Raw genomic sequence first — 25,801 nt, 5'->3', positions numbered from 1 at the left:
ACTAAATAAAGTTTCAAGGTTAATTAAATTTATATATCTGCTTTGTTTGATATTTTTTTCATTAAATTTAATACACCAATGGAAATGTGTTTTGTTATTATTAGTTATTTAGTAGTTGTTGTATTAATTTTTATTCTGATTAAGCATGTTATTTGTAGTTGTATTCATATTTAAGCATTTTATTAGTTGTAATTTTATTGATATTAAATCAGATTATTTTTAAGGTTACATTCATTCAAGACACCTTCAAATCTGTCATTTCTAATTAAAAAAGGATGCAAAAAATAGTCATTATTATGCTGAAAAATGTCTGTGACAAATGACAAAGTGCAAATTATCTTTTTAGGAATACGTTCTATTGTTGCAGTGTACTGATGAAATGTTTACTAAAGTACAAATAAAAAAGCAATAATTCTCTTCTTTTTTTTTTACAATTATGCCAACATAACATTAATGTATATTAAACAAATTAAATTTATATAAGTTTTCAAAAAAAAAAAAAAAAAATTATTAAAATGGAAATAAAAGGAAAATAAATGTAGAAATCCAAAAGCATCTCAATTTTTTTTTTTTTTTTTTTATTTTACAATTATGCTAACAGAACAGTAATGAATATTAAATTAAGTTTTCAAACAATAAATTAAAAAAGTAAAAGTAAAAGTTAAATAGGATTAAAAAAGCAGTAAATAAAGTTAAATAAAATAATGTTAAACACAAATATTAACAATAGTGAACTATATTTAAACAACTATATACACACAACAATAAATAAAAATATACAGTGTATACATTATTTGGGAACAGTTCTCCGCATTTCCTCTAACCACTGTTCTTTTGTAACGTTCTCAGTCTGTGGACAGTACACCTTGCCCCTGTACTGGGTATGTCCCGTTGCACTGGTTTTGAATTGTCCACACTTCCTGCAAGTGTTTGCCTTGTAGGGTCTCTTGGGCATGGTTTGTGAATTGGCAGCTGGTTGTGAATTGGTGCTCTTTACAACTGTGTGAGAGCAAGTAAATCTTGGTTTGGTAAACCAAAAATGTGAGAAGACAGAATGTGTTATAATAGCAAGAATTATTATTTATATTAATATTACTATTTTAAGTAAATGCAGGTTTTTAAAAACATTTCTTTCTGAATAGAAGTGTCATCCATAAGAGGAATGATTTATTAGCAGTATTGACTCTTGAAATTACTACAAAGTATTTGCATGATGGAATAATTGTTAATATGTGTACAGCTAATAATAGCCAGCGTCTATGTGGAATGTTACCTGAGATTGAGAAAGAAAGATAATGTAGCTTTAACACATGAGAAGTATTGAGAGAGATGCCATGAGGGACATGAGTCTAGCTCAGTGACCTTCAACCCAGGCAGAGCTCAGTTAGAGAGGAAGAGGACAATCCAAGAGTAAAGCCCAGAGATGAAAGAGAGAAAGCAGACAGGTTACATTCTACATTTATCCTTGACCATGTGACTTAAACCAAATCTGAGATATTCAAACTGACCATTCAGCAGACAACAGGTGCCCCCACTGTACAAGAGGGGTGACAATTAGTAGGTCAGCCAGCATCTCATAGCATTCTTGCTTTTTCTTTTTTTCTTCTTCTTACGTTCTGAACTTTCTTGAATTTTAATTGAGCTCATACTTAAGTGGTATTATTAAAAAAAGTTAAATAGTAATTCTTACCATTGAAAATTGTGTTGCAACTCTTGCTTCCACAGGTGCAGTAGACTAGGGGCAGGGGCAGAGGCTGGGGGTCAGGCTGACTCTGCTCCATGGCCTTCTTTGCTGTTTCAGCAGCATGAGGTTCTTCCACCACCCTTTGTGCGGGTCCAGTAGAGGCTTAAGACGACCAAATAAAAAACAAAACAAAAAAAACACTTTAATACATAATTCAGAAAGAAACCTTTTCAGTAAATATACTAATAAAAAACACTTGCTACATTAATGTTACCTTTGGAGTTTGAAAACCACAGATGCATTTCAGCACACCTCCAAGCAAGGTTGTTTGGCCACGAAACAGCATCTGACATTTCTCTGTCTGTAAGCATTAAAACAAATATAATGCACAATACAAGTGAGTCCCTTAAGAGAGCATAAAATACTTCATTAAATTCATATATTTATTCATTCATTGATTAATTTCTGGGACACAAGTCACATTTATCTTATATATAATGTTACAACTGGTATCTCTGTTTAGAGGAGAAAGATACAAGAGAGGAACATTTCTCAAAATACCTGCAACATTACATAAATGTCTATAAACGATTATGACACACTCTGGTTTACACTGTTGTTAGCCATAACATAACACAGCCATCACATTACATCGTTCAAATGAATGGGACCAGGTAAATGTTTGTTCTGAAGCCTGATGTGTTGTTCTCTTATGCAAATACATTAAACAAAGATACTAATAATGTTCGATTATGATTATTATTATTTTTTATTTCTCTATCATGCAAAGGTAACAAACACTCACCCTTTGATAAATCTCGTACCACTTTTTGTCGAACTACGCGACAATGACCCTGGTCATAGGTCACGAACTTCAGTAATGAACCTTTTTTTACCTCTGACACGCCCCCTGAGGATGATGTCATTCTTTCGTACAACTTCGGCACGGTTCGGCAACTTGATTGACACCTGAGTAGAAGAGCTGACCCCTCCACCTAGGGGTGATACGCGGAAACGTGCCGTCGACATCCCCCTGCTCTCTGATTGGCCAAATGTCAAGAGAATGTTATAAATTGCGCTTTTTGATTGGCTGGAAATGTTAAGGCGCTTCGACGCGATTGGTCCAAATGTCATAGCGCTTCTATGCGATTGGCTGCGCAGTTCGACATTGCTCAACATTTCTGAAATATTGTCAGACTATCCTTCGTCAGCTAGCGTTAAGGTCACAGTCTCCCCTGGAGGCGTGGGTTCGAATCCCACTTCTGACAGATGTATCCTTTGGCTGCAGACAGAGACTTCAGTCTTCTGCTACGTTGAGCCAGCAGGGCGTTAACTTTGACAAAACACAGCATTAGGCAAATGCTAGTATTCATTGGGCAGGCGTTGAAGACAAGGATGAGTTTTTAGACACTTTTTGAAAATGGTTAAAGCCTCCGCTGCTCGAATTGAGATAGGCAAGCCGATCCACCAGCTGGGAACAGTCCAGGAAAAGGTCCATGAGAGTGATTTTGTGCCTCTTTGGGATGGCATCACGAGGCGTCGTTCACTTGCAGAACGCAAGCATACGACTGAACCAGCGACTTTAGGTATATTGCTGCAGAGCCAGTGGTTATCTTGTAGGCAAACATCAGTATCTTGAATCTGATGCGAACAGCTATTGGTAGCCAGTGCAAAATTATGAAGAGAGGTGTGACGTGGGTTTTCTTTGGCTCGTTGAAGACCACTCTCGCTGCTGCATCCTGGGTCAGTTGCAGAGGCTTGATAGTACATGCCGGAAGACCCGCCAAGGGAGCATAACAGTAGCCCAGTCTGGAGAAAACAAAGAGCTTGGACAAGGAGTTGTGTGGCCTGCTCTGATCGGAAGGGTCTAATCTTCCGAACGTTGTATAAGGCAAATCTGCAGGATCGGGCCAGTGCAGCAATATTGCCTTTGAAACTTCACAAAACCTCAGGAGGACGTGGCCATGTGTTACATGAATATGAGAGGGATGCTATTACTGCCTTCATGCAGTGTTAGCCAGCATGAATGCAGAATTTTCACTTCATTGTATATAAAAGGATGGCACGGGTCTACACGCAATGTGGCTGCATGAGATTCAGGAAATTTACCTGGAACCTCACAGTTTTCCACAAAACATCATTTCACCTGCCCTGAAGAGGAGCTGTGGCCTTTTGCCCCCAGGAGACACAGGGAAACCCACACGGAAGGGGACAGAGAACCTCACTCTTTCTTTCTAAGCCACGAGTGTCAAACTCAGTCCCTGGAAGGCCGGAGACCAGCAGAGTTTAGATTTAAGCCTGATTGAACACACCTGATCCAACTAATCATGGCCTTCAGGCTCATTTGAAAACTACATGCCTTGTGTGTTTGAGAAGGGTTGGAACAACACTCTACAGGGCTCGGGCCCTAAAGGAATTTAGTTTGATTCCCTTGGTCTAAGCACCCTCAGTGATCAGAAAAAGCACCACTTTGCCTCGTGTGAGGCTCGTACTCACGACCTTCAGATTATGAGACTGACACTGTGCCAACGAGGCTTGTGGGCTAAAGGGCGTCCAAACAGAGAACCTCACTCTTTCTTTTTAAGCCACTGGTGTCAAACTCAGTCCCTGGAAGGCCGGAGACCTGCAGAGTTTAGATTCAAGCCTGATTGAACACACCTGATCCAACTAATCATGGCCTTCAGGCTCATTTGAAAACTACATGCCTTGTGTGTTTGAGAATGGTTGGAACAACACTCTACAGAGCTCGGGCCCTAAAGGAATTTAGTTTGATTCCCTTGGTCTAAGCACCCTCAGTGATCAGAAAAAGCACCACTTTGCCTCGTGTGAGGCTCGAACTCACGACCTTCAGATTATCAGACTGACACTGCGCCAACGAGGCTTGTGGGCTAAAGGGCGCCCAAACAGAGAATAAGTAGCTTCTCGGTCCTTGCATTCAGGTGTCGCTCCAACAGGCCATCCCTAGCCAAGCAACTGTGTCAGGATGGCCGAGCGGTCTAAGGCGCTGCGCTCAAGCTGGGGAACAATAGTCCGTCAAAGACGGGGAAGAAGGGAAGAAAAGAGGGAATGAAGAAAAAGAGAAGGGGAAGAGGAGAAAGAAAAAATGAAGAAAAGAAAGGGTAAAATTTGATGTTCAAATACTGATCTTCCTTAGCATGCGCGCAGTGATACATCTTCCGTTTTCTTCTTGCGGTAAATTCGCGCATTTATATTACACTGTTTTCTATTGCAGGTGCTCCCCTCGACTCGGGTTCGAATCCAGCTAAAGACAACTTTTTGTAATATTGTTAATTGCTTTAAATAAATAAAGTTTCAAGGTTAATTAAATTTATATATGTGCTTTGTTTGATATTTTTTTCATTAAATTTAATACACCAATGGAAATGTGTTTTGTTATTATTAGTTATTTAGTAGTTGTTGTATTAATTTTTATTCTGATTAAGCATGTTATTTGTAGTTGTATTCATATTTAAGCATTTTATTAGTTGTAATTTTATTGATATTAAATCAGATTATTTTTAAGGTTACATTCATTCAAGACACCTTCAAATCTGTCATTTCTAATTAAAAAAGGATGCAAAAAATAGTCATTATTATGCTGAAAAATGTCTGTGACAAATGACAAAGTGCAAATTATCTTTTTAGGAATACGTTCTATTGTTGCAGTGTACTGATGAAATGTTTACTAAAGTACAAATAAAAAAGCAATAATTCTCTTCTTTTTTTTTACAATTATGCCAACATAACATTAATGTATATTAAACAAATTAAATTTATATAAGTTTTCAAAAAAAAAAAATTAATTAAAAGGGAAATAAAAGGAAAATAAATGTAGAAATCCAAAAGCATCTCAATTTGTTTTTTTTATTTATTTTACAATTATGCTAACAGAACAGTAATGAATATTAAATTAAGTTTTCAAACAATAAATTAAAAAGGTAAAAGTAAAAGTTAAATAGGATTACAAAAGCAGTAAATAAAGTTAAATAAAATAATGTTAAACACAAATATTAACAATAGTGAACTATATTTAAACAACTATATACACACAACAATAAATAAAAATATACAGTGTATACATTATTTGGGAACAGTTCTCCGCATTTCCTCTAACCACTGTTCTTTTGTAACGTTCTCAGTCTGTGGACAGTACACCTTGCCCCTGTACTGGGTATGTCTCGTTGCACTGGTTTTGAATTGTCCACACTTCCTGCAAGTGTTTGCCTTGTAGGGTCTCTTGGGCATGGTTTGTGGATTGGCAGCTGGTTGTCAATTGGTGCTCTTTACAACTGTAGGCTGTAACAGTGGCATCCTATGGACAGCTGACAGTCTTTGAACCATTTGCAGACCCTGGAACACTGGCACACCCTGAAACATCGGCACAAATATGGTTTTCTGGTATTAAAAAAATTTGTACAAGTTTAATAATTCGTACAGAATGAAACGTGAAATGTGTCTTCATAGAATACTTTATAGATTATGCCATTACTTACAGAGGACAGTACTGCTTGGTATAGAGGCACTAGACACTGTTGCGCTGGGCTGGTCTTCAACCTGAGAAGGTCTCCTGGTCACACTAAGATTTGGCTTTGCTGCAGCAATGTGAGAGCAAGTAAATCTTGGTTTGGTAAACCAAAAATGTGAGAAGACAGAATGTGTTACAATAGCAAGAATTATTATTTATATTAATATTACTATTTTAAGTAAATGCAGGTTTTTAAAAACATTTCTTTCTGAATAGAAGTGTCATCCATAAGAGGAATGATTTATTAGCAGTATTGACTCTTGAAATTACTACAAAGTATTTGCATGATGGAATAATTGTTAATATGTGTACAGCTAATAATAGCCAGCGTCTATGTGGAATGTTACCTGAGATTGAGAAAGAAAGATAATGTAGCTTTAACACATGAGAAGTATTGAGAGAGATGCCATGAGGGACATGAGTCTAGCTCAGTGACCTTCAACCCAGGCAGAGCTCAGTTAGAGAGGAAGAGGACAATCCAAGAGTAAAGCCCAGAGATGAAAGAGAGAAAGCAGACAGGTTACATTCTACATTTATCCTTGACCATGTGACTTAAACCAAATCTGAGATATTCAAACTGACCATTCAGCAGACAACAGGTGCCCCCACTGTACAAGAGGGGTGACAATTAGTAGGTCAGCCAGCATCTCATAGCATTCTTGCTTTTTCTTTTTTTCTTCTTCTTACGTTCTGAACTTTCTTGAATTTTAATTGAGCTCATACTTAAGTGGTATTATTAAAAAAGTTAAATAGTAATTCTTACCATTGAAAATTGTGTTGCAACTCTTGCTTCCACAGGTGCAGTAGACTAGGGGCAGGGGCAGAGGCTGGGGGTCAGGCTGACTCTGCTCCATGGCCTTCTTTGCTGTTTCAGCAGCATGAGGTTCTTCCACCACCCTTTCTCTGTCTGTAAGCATTATAACAAATATAATGCACAATACAAGTGAGTCCCTTAAGAGAGCATAAAATACTTCATTAAATTCATATATTTATTCATTCATTGATTAATTTCTAGGACACAAGTCACATTTATCTTATATATAATGTTACAACTGGTATCTCTGTTTAGAGGAGAAAGATACAAGAGAGGAACATTTCTCAAAATACCTGCAACATTACATAAATGTCTATAAACAATTATGACACACTCTGGTTTACACTGTTGTTAGCCATAACATAACACAGCCATCACATTACATCGTTCAAATGAATGGGACCAGGTAAATGTTTGTTCTGAAGCCTGATGTGTTGTTCTCTTATGCAAATACATTAAACAAAGATACTAATAATGTTCGATTATGATTATTATTATTTTTTATTTCTCTATCATGCAAAGGTAACAAACACTCACCCTTTGATAAATCTCGTACCACTTTTTATGTCGAACTACGCGACAATGACCCTGGTCATAGGTCACGAACTTCAGTAATGAACCTTTTTTACCTCTGACACGCCCCCTGAGGATGATGTCATTCTTTCGTACAACTTCGGCACGGTTCGGCAACTTGATTGACACCTGAGTAGAAGAGCTGGCCCCTCCACCTAGCGGTGATACGCGGAAACGTGCCGTCGACATCCCCCTGCTCTCTGATTGGCCAAATGTCACGAATGTCAAGAGAATGTTATGAATTGCGCTTTTTGATTTGCTGGAAATGTTAAGGCGCTTCGACGCGATTGGTCCAAATGTCATAGTGCTTCGATGCGATTGGCTGCGCAGTTCGACATTGCTCAACATTTCTGAAATATTGTCAGACTATCCTTCGTCAGCTAGCGCTCAGGTCGCAGTCTCCCCTGGAGGCGTGGGTTCGAATCCCACTTCTGACAGATGTATCCTTTGGCTGCAGACAGAGACTTCAGTCTTCTGCTACGTTGAGCCAGCAGGGCGTTAACTTTGACAAAACACAGCATTAGGCAAATGCAAGTATTCATTGGGCAGGCGTTGAAGACAAGCATGAGTTTTTAGACACTTTTTGAAAATGGTTAAAGCCTCCGCTGCTCGAATTGAGATAGGCAAGCCGAACCACCAGCTGGGAACAGTCCAGGAAAAGGTCCATGAGAGTGATTTTGTGCCTCTTTGGGATGGCATCACGAGGCATCGTTCACTTGCAGAACGCAAGCATAGGACTGAACCAGCGACTTTAGGTAAATTGCTGCAGAGCCAGTGGTTATCTTGTAGGCAAACATCAGTATCTTGAATCTGATGCGAACAGCTATTGGTAGCCAGTGCAAAATTACGAAGAGACCCGCCAAGGGAGCATAACAGTAGCCCAGTCTGGAGAAAACAAAGAGCTTGGACAAGGAGTTGTGTGGCCTGCTCTGATTGGAAGGGTCTAATCTTCCGAACGTTGTATAAGGCAAATCTGCAGGATCGGGCCAGTGCAGCAATATTGCCTTTGAAACTTCACAAAACCTCAGGAGGACGTGGCCATGTGTTACATGAATATGAGAGGGATGCTATTACTGCCTTCATGCAGTGTTAGCCAGCATGAATGAAGAAATTTCACTTCATTGTATATAAAAGGATGGCACGGGTCTACACGCAATGTGGCTGGATGAGATTCAGGAAATTTACCTGGAACCTCACAGTTTTCCACAAAACATCATTTCACCTGCCCTGAAGAGGAGCTGTGGCCTTTTGCCCCCAGGAGACACAGGGAAACCCACACGGAGGGGGATAGAGAACCTCACTCTTTCTCAGTCCCTGGAAGGCCGGAGACCTGCAGAGTTTAGATTCAAGCCTGATTGAACACACCTGATCCAACTAATCATGGCCTTCAGGTTCATTTGAAAACTACATGCCTTGTGTGTTTGAGAAGGGTTGGAACAACACTCTACAGGGCTCGGGCCCTAAAGGAATTTAGTTTGATTCCCTTGGTCTAAGCGCCCTCAGTGATCAGAAAAAGCACCACTTTGCCTCGTGTGAGGCTCGAACTCACAACCTTCAGATTATGAGACTGACACTGCGCCAACGAGGCTTGTGGGCTAAAGGGCACCCAAACAGAGAATAAGTAGCTTCTCGGTCCTTGCATTCAGTTGTCGCTGCAACAGGCCATCCCTAGCCAAGCAACTGTGTCAGGATGACCGAGCGGTCTAAGGCGCTGCGTTCAGGTCGCAGTCTCCCCTGGAAGCGTGGGTTCGAATCCCAATTCTGACAGAAGTATCCTTTGGCTGCAGACAGAGACTTCAGTCTTCTGCTACGTTGAGCCAGCAGGGCGTTAACTTTGACAAAACACAGCATTAGGCAAATGCAAGTATTCATTGGGCAGGCGTTGAAGACAAGCATGAGTTTTTAGACACTTTTTGAAAATGGTTAAAGCCTCCGCTGCTCGAATTGAGATAGGCAAGCCGAACCACCAGTTGAAAACAGTCCAGGAAAAGGTCCATGAGAGTGATTTTGTGCCTCTATGGGATGGCATCACGAGGCGTCGTTCACTTGCAGAACGCAAGCATAGGACTGAACCAGCGACTTTAGGTATATTGCTGCAGAGCCAGTGGTTATCTTGTAGGCAAACATCAGTATCTTGAATCTGATGCGAACAGCTATTGGTAGCCAGTGCAAAATTACGAAGAGACCCGCCAAGGGAGCATAACAGTAGCCCAGTCTGGAGAAAACAAAGAGCTTGGACAAGGAGTTGTGTGGCCTGCTCTGATCGGAAGGGTCTAATCTTCCAAACGTTGTATAAGGCAAATCTGCAGGATAGGGCCAGTGCAGCAATATTGCCTTTGAAACTTCACAAAACCTCAGGAGGACGTGGCCATGTGTTACATGAATATGAGAGGGATGCTATTACTGCCTTCATGCAGTGTTAGCCAGCATGAATGCAGAATTTTCACTTCATTGTATATAAAAGGATGGCACGGGTCTACACGCAATGTGGCTGGATGAGATTCAGGAAATTTACCTGTAACCTCACAGTTTTCCACAAAACATCATTTCACCTGCCCTGAAGAGGAGCTCTTGGCCTTCTGCCCCCAGGAGACACAGGGAAACCCACACGGAAGGGGACAGAGAACTTCACTCTTTCTTTCTAAGCCACGGGTGTCAAACTCATTCCCTGGAAGGCCGGAGACCTGCAGAGTTTAGATTCAAGCCTGATTGAACACACCTGATCCAACTAATCATGGCCTTCAGGCTCATTTGAAAACTACATGCCTTGTGTGTTTGAGAAGGGTTGGAACAACACTCTACAGGGCTCGGGCCCTAAAGGAATTTAGTTTGATTCCCTTGGTCTAAGCGCCCTCAGTGATCAGAAAAAGCACCACTTTGCCTCGTGTGAGGCTCGAACTCACGACCTTTAGATTATGAGACTGATGCACTGCCTAACTGGGCCAACGAGGCTTGTGGGCTAAAAGCCGCCCAAACAGAGAATAAGTAGCTTCTCGGTCCTTGCATCCAGGTGTGGCTCCAACAGGCCATCCCTAGCCAAGCAACTGTGTCAGGATGGCCGAGCGGTCTAAGGCGCTGTGTTCAGGTCGCAGTCTCCCCTGGAGGCGTTGGTTAGAATCCCACTTCTGACAGATGTATCCTTTGGCTGCAGACAGAGACTTCAGTCTTCTGCTACGTTGAGCCAGCAGGGCGTTAACTTTGACAAAACACAGCATTAGGCAAATGCAAGTATTCATTGGGCAGGCGTTGAAGACAAGCATGAGTTTTTAGACACTTTTTGAAAATGGTTAAAGCCTCCGCTGCTCAAATTGAGATAGGCAAGCCGAACCACTAGCTGGGAACAGTCCAGGAAAAGGTCCATGAGAGTGATTTTGTGCCTCTTTGGGATGGCATCACGAGGCGTCATTCACTTGCAGAACGCAAGCATAGGACTGAACCAGCGACTTTAGGTACATTGCTGCAGAGCCAGTGGTTATCTTGTAGGCAAACATCAGTATCTTGAATCTGATGCGAACAGCTATTGGTAGCCAGTGCAAAATTACGAAGAGAGGTGTGACGTGGGCTTTCTTTGGCTTGTTGAAGACCACTTTCGCTGCTGCATCCTGGGTCAGTTGCAGAGGCTTGATAGTACGTGCCGGAAGACCCGCCAAGGGAGCATAACAGTAGCCCAGTCTGGAGAAAACAAAGAGCTTGGACAAGGAGTTGTGTGGCCTGCTCTGATTGGAAGGGTCTAATCTTCCGAACGTTGTATAAGGCAAATCTGCAGGATCGGGCCAGTGCAGCAATATTGCCTTTGAAACTTCACAAAACCTCAGGAGGACGTGGCCATGTGTTACATGAATATGAGAGGGATGCTATTACTGCCTTCATGCAGTGTTAGCCAGCATGAATGCAGAATTTTCACTTCATTGTATATAAAAGGATGGCATGGGTCTACACGCAATGTCGCTGGATGAGATTCAGGAAATTTACCTGTAACCTCACAGTTTTCCACAAAACATCATTTCACCTGCCCTGAAGAGGAGCTGTGGCCTTTTGCCCCCAGGAGACACAGGGAAACCCACACGGAAGGGGACAGAGAACCTCACTCTTTCTTTCTAAGCCACGGGTGTCAAACTCAGTCCCTGGAAGGCCGGAGACCTGCAGAGTTTAGATTCAAGCCTGATTGAACACACCTGATCCAACTAATCATGGCCTTCAGGCTCATTTGAAAACTACATGCCTTGTGTGTTTGAGAAGGGTTGGAACAACACTCTACAGGGCTCGGGCCCTAAAGGAATTTAGTTTGATTCCCCTGGTCTAAGCGCCCTCAGTGATCAGAAAAAGCACCACTTTGCCTCGTGTGAGGCTCGAACTCACGACCTTCAGATTATGAGACTGACACTGCGCCAACGAGGCTTGTGGGCTAAAGGGCGCCCAAACAGAGAATAAGTAGCTTCTCGGTCCTCGCATTTAGGTGTCGCTGCAACAGGCCATACCTAGCCAAGCAACTGTGTCAGGATGGCCGAGCGGTCTAAGGCGCTGCGTTCAGGTCGCAGTCTCCCCTGGAGGCGTGGGTTCGAATCCCACTTCTGACAGAAGTAACCTTTGGCTGCAGACAGAGACTTCAGTCTTCTGCTACGTTGAGCCAGCAGGGCGTTAACTTTGACAAAACACAGCATTAGGCAAATGCAAGTATTCATTGGGCAGGCGTTGAAGACAAGCATGAGTTTTTAGACACTTTTTGAAAATGGTTAAAGCCTCCGCTGCTGGAATTGAGATAGGCAAGCCGAACCACCAGTTGAAAACAGTCCAGGAAAAGGTCCATGAGAGTGATTTTGTGCCTCTTTGGGATGGCATCACGAGGCGTCGTTCACTTGCAGAACGCAAGCATAGGACTGAACCAGCGACTTTAGGTATATTGCTGCAGAGCCAGTGGTTATCTTGTAGGCAAACATCAGTATCTTGAATCTGATGCGAACAGCTATTGGTAGCCAGTGCAAAATTACGAAGAGACCCGCCAAAGGAGCATAACAGTAGCCCAGTCTGGAGAAAACAAAGAGCTTGGACAAGGAGTTGTGTGGCCTGCTCTGATCGGAAGGGTCTAATCTTCCAAACGTTGTATAAGGCAAATCTGCAGGATTGGGCCAGTGCAGCAATATTGCCTTTGAAACTTCACAAAACCTCAGGAGGACGTGGCCATGTGTTACATGAATATGAGAGGGATGCTATTACTGCCTTCATGCAGTGTTAGCCAGCATGAATGCAGAATTTTCACTTCATTGTATATAAAAGGATGGCACGGGTCTACACGCAATGTGGCTGGATGAGATTCAGGAAATTTACCTGTAACCTCACAGTTTTCCACAAAACATCATTTCACCTGCCCTGAAGAGGAGCTGTGGCCTTTTGCCCCCAGGAGACACAGGGAAACCCACACGGAAGGGGACAGAGAACCTCACTCTTTCTTTCTAAGCCACGGGTGTCAAACTCAGTCCCTGGAAGGCCGGAGACCTGCAGAGTTTAGATTCAAGCCTGATTGAACACACCTGATCCAACTAATCATGGCCTTCAGGCTCATTTGAAAACTACATGCCTTGTGTGTTTGAGAAGGGTTGGAACAACACTCTACAGGGCTCGGGCCCTAAAGGAATTTAGTTTGATTCCCTTGGTATAAGCGCCCTCAGTGATCAGAAAAAGCACCACTTTGCCTCGTGTGAGGATCGAACTCACGACCTTCAGATTATGAGACTGACGCGCTGCCTAACTGCGCCAACGAGGCTTGTGGGCTAAAAGGCGCCCAAACAGAGAATAAGTAGCTTCTCGGTCCTTGCATCCAGGTGTGGCTCCAACAGGCCATCCCTAGCCAAGCAACTGTGTCAGGATGGCCGAGCGGTCTAAGGCGCTGTGTTCAGGTCGCAGTCTCCCCTGGAGGCGTGGGTTCGAATCCCACTTCTGACAGATGTATCCTTTGGCTGCAGACAGAGACTTCAGTCTTCTGCTACGTTGAGCCAGCAGGGCATTAACTTTGACAAAACACAGCATTAGGCAAATGCAAGTATTCATTGGGCAGGCGTTGAAGACAAGCATGAGTTTTTAGACACTTTTTGAAAATGGTTAAAGCCTCCGCTGCTCAAATTGAGATAGGCAAGCCGAACCACTAGCTGGGAACAGTCCAGGAAAAGGTCCATGAGAGTGATTTTGTGCCTCTTTGGGATGGCATCACGAGGCGTCATTCACTTGCAGAACGCAAGCATAGGACTGAACCAGCGACTTTAGGTACATTGCTGCAGAGCCAGTGGTTATCTTGTAGGCAAACATCAGTATCTTGAATCTGATGCGAACAGCTATTGGTAGCCAGTGCAAAATTACGAAGAGAGGTGTGACGTGGGCTTTCTTTGGCTCGTTGAAGACCACTCTCACTGCTGCATCCTGGGTCAGTTGCAGAGGCTTGATAGTACATGCCGGAAGACCCGCAAAGGGAGCATAACAGTAGCCCAGTCTGGAGAAAACAAAGAGCTTGGACAAGGAGTTGTGTGGCCTGCTCTGATCGGAAGGGTCTAATCTTCCGAACGTTGTATAAGGCAAATCTGCAGGATCGGGCCAGTGCAGCAATATTGCCTTTGAAACTTCACAAAACCTCAGGAGGACGTGGCCATGTGTTACATGAATATGAGAGGGATGCTATTACTGCCTTCATGCAGTGTTAGCCAGAATGAATGCAGAATTTTCACTTCATTGTATATAAAAGGATGGCACGGGTCTACACGCAATGTGGCTGGATGAGATTCAGGAAATTTACCTGGAACCTCACAGTTTTCCACAAAACATCATTTCACCTGCCCTGAAGAGAAGCTGTGGCCTTTTGCCCCCAGGAGACACAGGGAAACCCACACGGAAGGGGACAGAGAACCTCACTCTTTCTTTCTAAGCCACGGGTGTCAAACTCAGTCCCTGGAAGGCCGGAGACCTGCAGAGTTTAGATTCAAGCCTGATTGAACACACCTGATCCAACTAATCATCGCCTTCAGGCTCATTTGAAAACTACATGCCTTGTGTGTTTGAGAAGGGTTGGAACAACACTCTACAGGGCTCGGGCCCTAAATGAATTTAGTTTGATTCCCCTGGTCTAAGCGCCCTCAGTGATTAGAAAAAGCACCACTTTGCCTCGTGTGAGGCTCAAACTCACGACCTTCAGATTATGAGACTGACGCGCTGCCTAACTGCGCCAACGAGGCTTGTGGGCTAAAGGGCGCCCAAACAGAGAATAAGTAGCTTCTAGGTCCTTGCATTCAGGTGTGGCTCCAACAGGCCATCCCTAGCCAAGCAAAGTGTGTCAGGATGGCCGAGCAGTCTTAGGTGCTGCGTTCAGGTCGCAGTCTCCCCTGGAGGCGTGGGTTCGAATCCCACTTCTAACAGATGTATCCTTTGGCTGCAGACAGAGACTTCAGTCTTCTGCTACGTTGAGCCAGCAGGGCGTTAACTTTGACAAAACACAGCATTAGGCAAATGCAAGTATTCATTGGGCAGGCGTTGAAGACAAGCATGAGTTTTTAGACACTTTTTGAAAATGGTTAAAGCCTCCGCTGCTCGAATTGAGATAGGCAAGCCGATCCACCAGCTGGGAACAGTCCAGGAAAAGGTCCATGAGAGTGATTTTGTGCCTCTTTGGGATGGCATCACGAGGCGTCATTCACTTGCAGAACGCAAGCATAGGACTGAACCAGTGACTTTAGGTATATTGCTGCAGAGCCAGTGGTTATCTTGTAGGCAAACATCAGTATCTTGAATCTGATGCGAACAGCTATTGGTAGCCAGTGCAAAATTACGAAGAGAGGTGTGACGTGGGCTTTCTTTGGCTCGTTGAAGACCACTCTCGCTGCTGCATCCTGGGTCAGTTGCAGAGGCTTGATAGTACATGCCGGAAGACCCGCAAAGGGAGCATAACAGTAGCCCAGTCTGGAGAAAACAAAGAGCTTGGACAAGGAGTTGTGTGGACTGCTCTGATCGGAAGGGTCTAATCTTCCGAACGTTGTATAAGGCAAATCTGCAGGATCGGGCCAGTGCAGCAATATTGCCTTTGAAACTTCACAAAACCTCAGGAGGACGTGGCCCTGTGTTACATTAATATGAGAGGGATGCTATTACTGCCTTCATGCAGTGTTAGCCAGCATGAATGCAGAATTTTCACTTCATTGTATATAAAAGGATGGCATGGGTCTACACGCAATGTGGCTGGATGAGATTCAGGAAATTTACCTGGAACCTCACAGTTTTCCACAAAACATCATTTCACCTGCCCTGAAGAGGAGCTGTGGCCTTTTGCACCCAGGAGACACAGGGAAACCCACACGGAAGGGGACAGAGAACCTCACTCTTTCTTTCTAAGCCATGGGTGTCAAACTCAGTCCCTGGAAGGCCGGAGACCTGCAGAGTTTAGATTCAAGACTGATTGAACACACCTGATCCAACTAATCATGGCCTTCAGGCTCATTTGAAAACTACATGCCTTGTGTGTTTGAGAAGGGTTGGAACAACACTCTACAGGGCTCGGGCCCTAAAGGAGTTTAGTTTGATTCCCCTGGTCTAAACGCCCTCAGTGATCAGAAAAAGCACCACTCTGCCCGTGTGAGGCTCGAACTCACGACCTTCAGATTATGAGACTGACACTGCGCCAACGAGGCTTGTGGGCTAAAGGGCGCCCAAACAGAGAATAAGTAGCTTCTAGGTCCTTGCATTCAGGTGTGGCTCCAACAGGCCATCCCTAGCCAAGCAAAGTGTGTCAGGATGGCCGAGCAGTCTTAGGTGCTGCGTTCAGGTCGCAGTCTCCCCTGGAGGCGTGGGTTCGAATCCCACTTCTAACAGATGTATCCTTTGGCTGCAGACAGAGACTTCAGTCTTCTGCTACGTTGAGCCAGCAGGGCGTTAACTTTGACAAAACACAGCATTAGGCAAATGCAAGTATTCATTGGGCAGGCGTTGAAGACAAGCATGAGTTTTTAGACACTTTTTGAAAATGGTTAAAGCCTCCGCTGCTCGAATTGAGATAGGCAAGCCGATCCACCAGCTGGGAACAGTCCAGGAAAAGGTCCATGAGAGTGATTTTGTGCCTCTTTGGGATGGCATCACGAGGCGTCATTCACTTGCAGAACGCAAGCATAGGACTGAACCAGTGACTTTAGGTATATTGCTGCAGAGCCAGTGGTTATCTTGTAGGCAAACATCAGTATCTTGAATCTGATGCGAACAGCTATTGGTAGCCAGTGCAAAATTACGAAGAGAGGTGTGACGTGGGCTTTCTTTGGCTCGTTGAAGACCACTCTCGCTGCTGCATCCTGGGTCAGTTGCAGAGGCTTGATAGTACATGCCGGAAGACCCGCAAAGGGAGCATAACAGTAGCCCAGTCTGGAGAAAACAAAGAGCTTGGACAAGGAGTTGTGTGGACTGCTCTGATCGGAAGGGTCTAATCTTCCGAACGTTGTATAAGGCAAATCTGCAGGATCGGGCCAGTGCAGCAATATTGCCTTTGAAACTTCACAAAACCTCAGGAGGACGTGGCCATGTGTTACATTAATATGAGAGGGATGCTATTACTGCCTTCATGCAGTGTTAGCCAGCATGAATGCAGAATTTTCACTTCATTGTATATAAAAGGATGGCATGGGTCTACACGCAATGTGGCTGGATGAGATTCAGGAAATTTACCTGGAACCTCACAGTTTTCCACAAAACATCATTTCACCTGCCCTGAAGAGGAGCTGTGGCCTTTTGCACCCAGGAGACACAGGGAAACCCACACGGAAGGGGACAGAGAACCTCACTCTTTCTTTCTAAGCCATGGGTGTCAAACTCAGTCCCTGGAAGGCCGGAGACCTGCAGAGTTTAGATTCAAGACTGATTGAACACACCTGATCCAACTAATCATGGCCTTCAGGCTCATTTGAAAACTACATGCCTTGTGTGTTTGAGAAGGGTTGGAACAACACTCTACAGGGCTCGGGCCCTAAAGGAGTTTAGTTTGATTCCCCTGGTCTAAACGCCCTCAGTGATCAGAAAAAGCACCACTCTGCCCGTGTGAGGCTCGAACTCACGACCTTCAGATTATGAGACTGACACTGCGCCAACGAGGCTTGTGGGCTAAAGGGCGCCCAAACAGAGAATAAGTAGCTTCTCGGTCCTCGCATTCAGGTGTCGCTGCAACAGGCCATACCTAGCCAAGCAACTGTGTCAGGATGGCCGAGCGGTCTAAGGCACTGCGTTCAGGTCGCAGTCTCCCCTGGAGGCGTGGGTTCGAATCCCACTTCTGACAGAAGTATATTTTGGCTGCAGACAGAGACTTCAGTCTTCTGCTACGTTGAGCCAGCAGGGCGTTAACTTTGACAAAACACAGCATTAGGCAAATGCAAGTATTCATTGGGCAGGCGTTAAAAGACAAGCATGAGTTTTTAGACACTTTTTGAAAATGGTTAAAGCCTCCGCTGCTGGAATTGAGATAGGCAAGCCGAACCACCAGTTGAAAACAGTCCAGGAAAAGGTCCATGAGAGTGATTTTGTGCCTCTTTGGGATGGCATCACGAGGCGTAGTTCACTTGCAGAACGCAAGCATAGGACTGAACCAGCGACTTTAGGTATATTGCTGCAGAGCCAGTGGTTATCTTGTAGGCAAACATCAGTATCTTGAATCTGATGCGAACAGCTATTGGTAGCCAGTGCAAAATTACGAAGAGACCCGCCAAGGGAGCATAACAGTAGCCCAGTCTGGAGAAAACAAAGAGCTTGGACAAGGAGTTGTGTGGCCTGCTCTGATCGGAAGGGTCTAATCTTCCAAACGTTGTATAAGGCAAATCTGCAGGATTGGGCCAGTGCAGCAATATTGCCTTTGAAACTTCACAAAACCTCAGGAGGACGTGGCCATGTGTTACATGAATATGAGAGGGATGCTATTACTGCCTTCATGCAGTGTTAGCCAGCATGAATGCAGAATTTTCACTTCATTGTATATAAAAGGATGGCACGGGTCTACACGCAATGTGGCTGGATGAGATTCAGGAAATTTACCTGTAACCTCACAGTTTTCCACAAAACATCATTTCACCTGCCCTGAAGAGGAGCTGTGGCCTTTTGCCCCCAGGAGACACAGGGAAACCCACACGGAAGGGGACAGAGAACCTCACTCTTTCTTTCTAAGCCACGGGTGTCAAACTCAGTCCCTGGAAGGCCGGAGACCTGCAGAGTTTAGATTCAAGCCTGATTGAACACACCTGATCCAACTAATCATGGCCTTCAGGCTCATTTGAAAACTACATGCCTTGTGTGTTTGAGAAGGGTTGGAACAACACTCTACAGGGCTCGGGCCCTAAAGGAATTTAGTTTGATTCCCTTGGTATAAGCGCCCTCAGTGATCAGAAAAAGCACCACTTTGCCTCGTGTGAGGCTCGAACTCACGACCTTCAGATTATGAGACTGACGCGCTGCCTAACTGCGCCAACGAGGCTTGTGGGCTAAAAGGCGCCCAAACAGAGAATAAGGAGCTTTTCGGTCCTTGCATCCAGGTGTGGCTCCAACAGGCCATCCCTAGCCAAGCAACTGTGTCAGGATGGCCGAGCGGTCTAAGGCGCTGTGTTCAGGTCGCAGTCTCCCCTGGAGGCGTGGGTTCGAATCCCACTTCTGACAGATGTATCCTTTGGCTGCAGACAGAGACTTCAGTCTTCTGCTACGTTGAGCCAGCAGGGCGTTAACTTTGACAAAACACAGCATTAGGCAAATGCAAGTATTCATTGGGCAGGCGTTGAAGACAAGCATGAGTTTTTAGACACTTTTTGAAAATGGTTAAAGCCTCCGCTGCTCAAATTGAGATAGGCAAGCCGAACCACTAGCTGGGAACAGTCCAGGAAAAGGTCCATGAGAGTGATTTTGTGCCTCTTTGGGATGGCATCACGAGGCGTCATTCACTTGCAGAACGCAAGCATAGGACTGAACCAGCGACTTTAGGTACATTGCTGCAGAGCCAGTGGTTATCTTGTAGGCAAACATCAGTATCTTGAATCTGATGCGAACAGCTATTGGTAGCCAGTGCAAAATTACGAAGAGAGGTGTGACGTGGGCTTTCTTTGGCTCGTTGAAGACCACTCTCACTGCTGCATCCTGGGTCAGTTGCAGAGGCTTGATAGTACATGCCGGAAGACCCGCAAAGGGAGCATAACAGTAGCCCAGTCTGGAGAAAACAAAGAGCTTGGACAAGGAGTTGTGTGGCCTGCTCTGATCGGAAGGGTCTAATCTTCCGAACGTTGTATAAGGCAAATCTGCAGGATCGGGCCAGTGCAGCAATATTGCCTTTGAAACTTCACAAAACCTCAGGAGGACGTGGCCATGTGTTACATGAATATGAGAGGGATGCTATTACTGCCTTCATGCAGTGTTAGCCAGAATGAATGCAGAATTTTCACTTCATTGTATATAAAAGGATGGCACGGGTCTACACGCAATGTGGCTGGATGAGATTCAGGAAATTTACCTGGAACCTCACAGTTTTCCACAAAACATCATTTCACCTGCCCTGAAGAGGAGCTGTGGCCTTTTGCCCCCAGGAGACACAGGGAAACCCACACGGAAGGGGACAGAGAACCTCACTCTTTCTTTCTAAGCCACGGGTGTCAAACTCAGTCCCTGGAAGGCCGGAGACCTGCAGAGTTTAGATTCAAGCCTGATTGAACACACCTGATCCAACTAATCATCGCCTTCAGGCTCATTTGAAAACTACATGCCTTGTGTGTTTGAGAAGGGTTGGAACAACACTCTACAGGGCTCGGGCCCTAAATGAATTTAGTTTGATTCCCCTGGTCTAAGCGCCCTCAGTGATTAGAAAAAGCACCACTTTGCCTCGTGTGAGGCTCAAACTCACGACCTTCAGATTATGAGACTGACGCGCTGCCTAACTGCGCCAACGAGGCTTGTGGGCTAAAGGGCGCCCAAACAGAGAATAAGTAGCTTCTAGGTCCTTGCATTCAGGTGTGGCTCCAACAGGCCATCCCTAGCCAAGCAAAGTGTGTCAGGATGGCCGAGCAGTCTTAGGTGCTGCGTTCAGGTCGCAGTCTCCCCTGGAGGCGTGGGTTCGAATCCCACTTCTAACAGATGTATCCTTTGGCTGCAGACAGAGACTTCAGTCTTCTGCTACGTTGAGCCAGCAGGGCGTTAACTTTGACAAAACACAGCATTAGGCAAATGCAAGTATTCATTGGGCAGGCGTTGAAGACAAGCATGAGTTTTTAGACACTTTTTGAAAATGGTTAAAGCCTCCGCTGCTCGAATTGAGATAGGCAAGCCGATCCACCAGCTGGGAACAGTCCAGGAAAAGGTCCATGAGAGTGATTTTGTGCCTCTTTGGGATGGCATCACGAGGCGTCATTCACTTGCAGAACGCAAGCATAGGACTGAACCAGTGACTTTAGGTATATTGCTGCAGAGCCAGTGGTTATCTTGTAGGCAAACATCAGTATCTTGAATCTGATGCGAACAGCTATTGGTAGCCAGTGCAAAATTACGAAGAGAGGTGTGACGTGGGCTTTCTTTGGCTCGTTGAAGACCACTCTCGCTGCTGCATCCTGGGTCAGTTGCAGAGGCTTGATAGTACATGCCGGAAGACCCGCAAAGGGAGCATAACAGTAGCCCAGTCTGGAGAAAACAAAGAGCTTGGACAAGGAGTTGTGTGGACTGCTCTGATCGGAAGGGTCTAATCTTCCGAACGTTGTATAAGGCAAATCTGCAGGATCGGGCCAGTGCAGCAATATTGCCTTTGAAACTTCACAAAACCTCAGGAGGACGTGGCCATGTGTTACATTAATATGAGAGGGATGCTATTACTGCCTTCATGCAGTGTTAGCCAGCATGAATGCAGAATTTTCACTTCATTGTATATAAAAGGATGGCATGGGTCTACACGCAATGTGGCTGGATGAGATTCAGGAAATTTACCTGGAACCTCACAGTTTTCCACAAAACATCATTTCACCTGCCCTGAAGAGGAGCTGTGGCCTTTTGCACCCAGGAGACACAGGGAAACCCACACGGAAGGGGACAGAGAACCTCACTCTTTCTTTCTAAGCCATGGGTGTCAAACTCAGTCCCTGGAAGGCCGGAGACCTGCAGAGTTTAGATTCAAGACTGATTGAACACACCTGATCCAACTAATCATGGCCTTCAGGCTCATTTGAAAACTACATGCCTTGTGTGTTTGAGAAGGGTTGGAACAACACTCTACAGGGCTCGGGCCCTAAAGGAGTTTAGTTTGATTCCCCTGGTCTAAACGCCCTCAGTGATCAGAAAAAGCACCACTCTGCCCGTGTGAGGCTCGAACTCACGACCTTCAGATTATGAGACTGACACTGCGCCAACGAGGCTTGTGGGCTAAAGGGCGCCCAAACAGAGAATAAGTAGCTTCTCGGTCCTCGCATTCAGGTGTCGCTGCAACAGGCCATACCTAGCCAAGCAACTGTGTCAGGATGGCCGAGCGGTCTAAGGCACTGCGTTCAGGTCGCAGTCTCCCCTGGAGGCGTGGGTTCGAATCCCACTTCTGACAGAAGTATATTTTGGCTGCAGACAGAGACTTCAGTCTTCTGCTACGTTGAGCCAGCAGGGCGTTAACTTTGACAAAACACAGCATTAGGCAAATGCAAGTATTCATTGGGCAGGCGTTAAAAGACAAGCATGAGTTTTTAGACACTTTTTGAAAATGGTTAAAGCCTCCGCTGCTGGAATTGAGATAGGCAAGCCGAACCACCAGTTGAAAACAGTCCAGGAAAAGGTCCATGAGAGTGATTTTGTGCCTCTTTGGGATGGCATCACGAGGCGTAGTTCACTTGCAGAACGCAAGCATAGGACTGAACCAGCGACTTTAGGTATATTGCTGCAGAGCCAGTGGTTATCTTGTAGGCAAACATCAGTATCTTGAATCTGATGCGAACAGCTATTGGTAGCCAGTGCAAAATTACGAAGAGACCCGCCAAGGGAGCATAACAGTAGCCCAGTCTGGAGAAAACAAAGAGCTTGGACAAGGAGTTGTGTGGCCTGCTCTGATCGGAAGGGTCTAATCTTCCAAACGTTGTATAAGGCAAATCTGCAGGATTGGGCCAGTGCAGCAATATTGCCTTTGAAACTTCACAAAACCTCAGGAGGACGTGGCCATGTGTTACATGAATATGAGAGGGATGCTATTACTGCCTTCATGCAGTGTTAGCCAGCATGAATGCAGAATTTTCACTTCATTGTATATAAAAGGATGGCACGGGTCTACACGCAATGTGGCTGGATGAGATTCAGGAAATTTACCTGTAACCTCACAGTTTTCCACAAAACATCATTTCACCTGCCCTGAAGAGGAGCTGTGGCCTTTTGCCCCCAGGAGACACAGGGAAACCCACACGGAAGGGGACAGAGAACCTCACTCTTTCTTTCTAAGCCACGGGTGTCAAACTCAGTCCCTGGAAGGCCGGAGACCTGCAGAGTTTAGATTCAAGCCTGATTGAACACACCTGATCCAACTAATCATGGCCTTCAGGCTCATTTGAAAACTACATGCCTTGTGTGTTTGAGAAGGGTTGGAACAACACTCTACAGGGCTCGGGCCCTAAAGGAATTTAGTTTGATTCCCTTGGTATAAGCGCCCTCAGTGATCAGAAAAAGCACCACTTTGCCTCGTGTGAGGCTCGAACTCACGACCTTCAGATTATGAGACTGACACGCTGCCTAACTGCGCCAACGAGGCTTGTGGGCTAAAAGGCGCCCAAACAGAGAATAAGTAGCTTCTCGGTCCTTGCATCCAGGTGTGGCTCCAACAGGCCATCCCTAGCCAAGCAACTGTGTCAGGATGGCCGAGCGGTCTAAGGCGCTGTGTTCAGGTCGCAGTCTCCCCTGGAGGCGTGGGTTCGAATCCCACTTCTGACAGATGTATCCTTTGGCTGCAGACAGAGACTTCAGTCTTCTGCTACGTTGAGCCAGCAGGGCGTTAACTTTGACAAAACACAGCATTAGGCAAATGCAAGTATTCATTGGGCAGGCGTTGAAGACAAGCATGAGTTTTTAGACACTTTTTGAAAATGGTTAAAGCCTCCGCTGCTCAAATTGAGATAGGCAAGCCGAACCACTAGCTGGGAACAGTCCAGGAAAAGGTCCATGAGAGTGATTTTGTGCCTCTTTGGGATGGCATCACGAGGCGTCATTCACTTGCAGAACGCAAGCATAGGACTGAACCAGCGACTTTAGGTACATTGCTGCAGAGCCAGTGGTTATCTTGTAGGCAAACATCAGTATCTTGAATCTGATGCGAACAGCTATTGGTAGCCAGTGCAAAATTACGAAGAGAGGTGTGACGTGGGCTTTCTTTGGCTTGTTAAAGACCACTCTCGCTGCTGCATCCTGGGTCAGTTGCAGAGGCTTGATAGTACGTGCCGGAAGACCCGCCAAGGGAGCATAACAGTAGCCCAGTCTGGAGAAAACAAAGAGCTTGGACAAGGAGTTGTGTGGCCTGTTTTGATCGGAAGGGTCTAATCTTCCAAACGTTGTATAAGGCAAATCTGCAGGATCGGGCCAGTGCAGCAATATTGCCTTTGAAACTTCACAAAACCTCAGGAGGACGTGGCCATGTGTTACATGAATATGAGAGGGATGCTATTACTGCCTTCATGCAGTGTTAGCCAGCATGAATGCAGAATTTTCACTTCATTGTATATAAAAGGATGGCACGGGTCTACACGCAATGTGGCTGGATGAGATTCAGGAAATTTACCTGTAACCTCACAGTTTTCCACAAAACATCATTTCACCTGCCCTGAAGAGGAGCTGTGGCCTTTTGCCCCCAGGAGACACAGGGAAACCCACACGGAAGGGGACAGAGAACCTCACTCTTTCTTTCTAAGCCACGGGTGTCAAACTCAGTCCCTGGAAGGCCGGAGACCTGCAGAGTTTAAATTCAAGCCTGATTGAACACACCTGATCCAACTAATCATGGCCTTCAGGCTCATTTGAAAACTACATGCCTTGTGTGTTTGAGAAGGGTTGGAACAACACTCTACAGGGCTCGGGCCCTAAAGGAATTTAGTTTGATTCCCTTGGTCTAAGCGCCCTCAGTGATCAGAAAAAGCACCACTCTGCCCCGTGTGAAGCTCGAACTCACGACCTTCAGATTATGAGACTGACACTGCGCCAACAAGGCTTGTGGGCTAAAGGGCGCCCAAACAGAGAATAAGTAGCTTCTAGGTCCTTGCATTCAGGTGTGGCTCCAACAGGCCATCCCTAGCCAAGCAAGTGTGTCAGGATGGCCGAGCGGTCTAAGGCGCTGTGTTAAGGTCTCAGTCTCCCCTGGAGGCGTGGGTTCGAATCCCACTTCTGACAGATCTATCCTTTGGCTGCAGACAGACACTTCAGTCTTCTGCTACGTTGAGCCAGCAGGGCGTTAACTTTGACAAAACACAGCATTAGGCAAATGCAAGTATTCATTGGGCAGGTGTTGAAGACAAGCATGAGTTTTTAGACACTTTTTGAAAATGGTTAAAGCCTCCGCTGCTCGAATTGAGATAGGCAAGCCGATCCACCAGCTCAGACTCAGTCTCAGACTGTGGGCAGTATACTTTGCCCCTGTACTGGCTATGTCCCATTGCACTGGTTTTGAAATGTCCGCACTTCTTGCAAGTGTTCGCCTTTACAGTTCTCTTGTAGGGTCTCTTAGGCATGGTTTGCGGATTGGCAGCTGGTTGTGAACTTGTGCCCTGCACAACTGTAGGCTGTAACAGTGGCATTCCCTGAACCATTGGCATCCTCTGGACCATTGGCATCCCCTGGACCATTGGCATGCCCTGGACCATTGGCATGCCCTGGACCATTGGCAGTCTTTGAGCCATTGGCATGCCCTGGAACACTGGCACACCCTGAAGCATTGGCACACCCTGGAAACCTGGTGCTGCAGGTATAAGTATATTGTGTACCATCTGCACTGATGCTCCAGGTGCTGATGGCGTAACCATCATAGGAGTCTGTGTTGGTGCCTTGGGTCTGAGAGGAGGTCGTCCAGTAGGAGTGTGCCTCTGCTTTGCCTGACCTGCTGTGCTCTCTGGTAGCTTGTACTGGTGCTACTCCCCTGGTTGTTCTGGCTCAATCCGTAGGCGTTTGGCAGCCTGGAGAGGTTCCTGAGCTTCAGGGAGGGGCTGAGGCAACTGAATGCCCTGAATCAGCACAG

The 25,801-nt window shown here is 45.4% G+C and overlaps 13 non-coding genes across 13 annotated transcripts; 8 read left to right on the top strand and 5 right to left on the bottom strand.

Annotated features, from left to right (window-relative positions):
• Window positions 1-10,644: 10,644 nt before the first annotated feature.
• trnal-cag (transfer RNA leucine (anticodon CAG)) lies at window positions 10,645-10,727 on the top strand. Its single transcript has one exon. It is a non-coding gene; the product is annotated as a tRNA-Leu (tRNA).
• A 1,363-nt stretch (window positions 10,728-12,090) lies between these two features.
• trnal-cag (transfer RNA leucine (anticodon CAG)) lies at window positions 12,091-12,173 on the top strand. The gene has a single exon. It is a non-coding gene; the product is annotated as a tRNA-Leu (tRNA).
• Window positions 12,174-13,283: 1,110 nt separating this feature from the next.
• trnam-cau (transfer RNA methionine (anticodon CAU)) lies at window positions 13,284-13,357 on the bottom strand. The gene has a single exon. It is a non-coding gene; the product is annotated as a tRNA-Met (tRNA).
• Window positions 13,358-13,453: 96 nt separating this feature from the next.
• On the top strand, window positions 13,454-13,536 carry trnal-cag (transfer RNA leucine (anticodon CAG)). Its single transcript has one exon. It is a non-coding gene; the product is annotated as a tRNA-Leu (tRNA).
• A 1,203-nt stretch (window positions 13,537-14,739) lies between these two features.
• On the bottom strand, window positions 14,740-14,813 carry trnam-cau (transfer RNA methionine (anticodon CAU)). Its single transcript has one exon. It is a non-coding gene; the product is annotated as a tRNA-Met (tRNA).
• A 2,988-nt stretch (window positions 14,814-17,801) lies between these two features.
• trnal-cag (transfer RNA leucine (anticodon CAG)) lies at window positions 17,802-17,884 on the top strand. Its single transcript has one exon. It is a non-coding gene; the product is annotated as a tRNA-Leu (tRNA).
• Window positions 17,885-18,995: 1,111 nt separating this feature from the next.
• On the bottom strand, window positions 18,996-19,069 carry trnam-cau (transfer RNA methionine (anticodon CAU)). The gene has a single exon. It is a non-coding gene; the product is annotated as a tRNA-Met (tRNA).
• Window positions 19,070-19,165: 96 nt separating this feature from the next.
• Window positions 19,166-19,248, top strand: trnal-cag (transfer RNA leucine (anticodon CAG)). The gene has a single exon. It is a non-coding gene; the product is annotated as a tRNA-Leu (tRNA).
• Window positions 19,249-20,451: 1,203 nt separating this feature from the next.
• Window positions 20,452-20,525, bottom strand: trnam-cau (transfer RNA methionine (anticodon CAU)). The gene has a single exon. It is a non-coding gene; the product is annotated as a tRNA-Met (tRNA).
• A 1,542-nt stretch (window positions 20,526-22,067) lies between these two features.
• trnal-cag (transfer RNA leucine (anticodon CAG)) lies at window positions 22,068-22,150 on the top strand. The gene has a single exon. It is a non-coding gene; the product is annotated as a tRNA-Leu (tRNA).
• Window positions 22,151-23,261: 1,111 nt separating this feature from the next.
• Window positions 23,262-23,335, bottom strand: trnam-cau (transfer RNA methionine (anticodon CAU)). The gene has a single exon. It is a non-coding gene; the product is annotated as a tRNA-Met (tRNA).
• Window positions 23,336-23,431: 96 nt separating this feature from the next.
• On the top strand, window positions 23,432-23,514 carry trnal-cag (transfer RNA leucine (anticodon CAG)). The gene has a single exon. It is a non-coding gene; the product is annotated as a tRNA-Leu (tRNA).
• Window positions 23,515-24,877: 1,363 nt separating this feature from the next.
• trnal-aag (transfer RNA leucine (anticodon AAG)) lies at window positions 24,878-24,960 on the top strand. Its single transcript has one exon. It is a non-coding gene; the product is annotated as a tRNA-Leu (tRNA).
• Window positions 24,961-25,801: the final 841 nt, after the last annotated feature.

This window comes from Carassius carassius, chromosome 22 (assembly GCF_963082965.1).
Source record: "Carassius carassius chromosome 22, fCarCar2.1, whole genome shotgun sequence".
Classification (NCBI taxonomy): Eukaryota; Metazoa; Chordata; class Actinopteri; order Cypriniformes; family Cyprinidae; genus Carassius; species Carassius carassius.
Note: the sequence above shows the minus strand (reverse complement) of the source record. Positions and strands in the feature narration are given on the sequence as shown.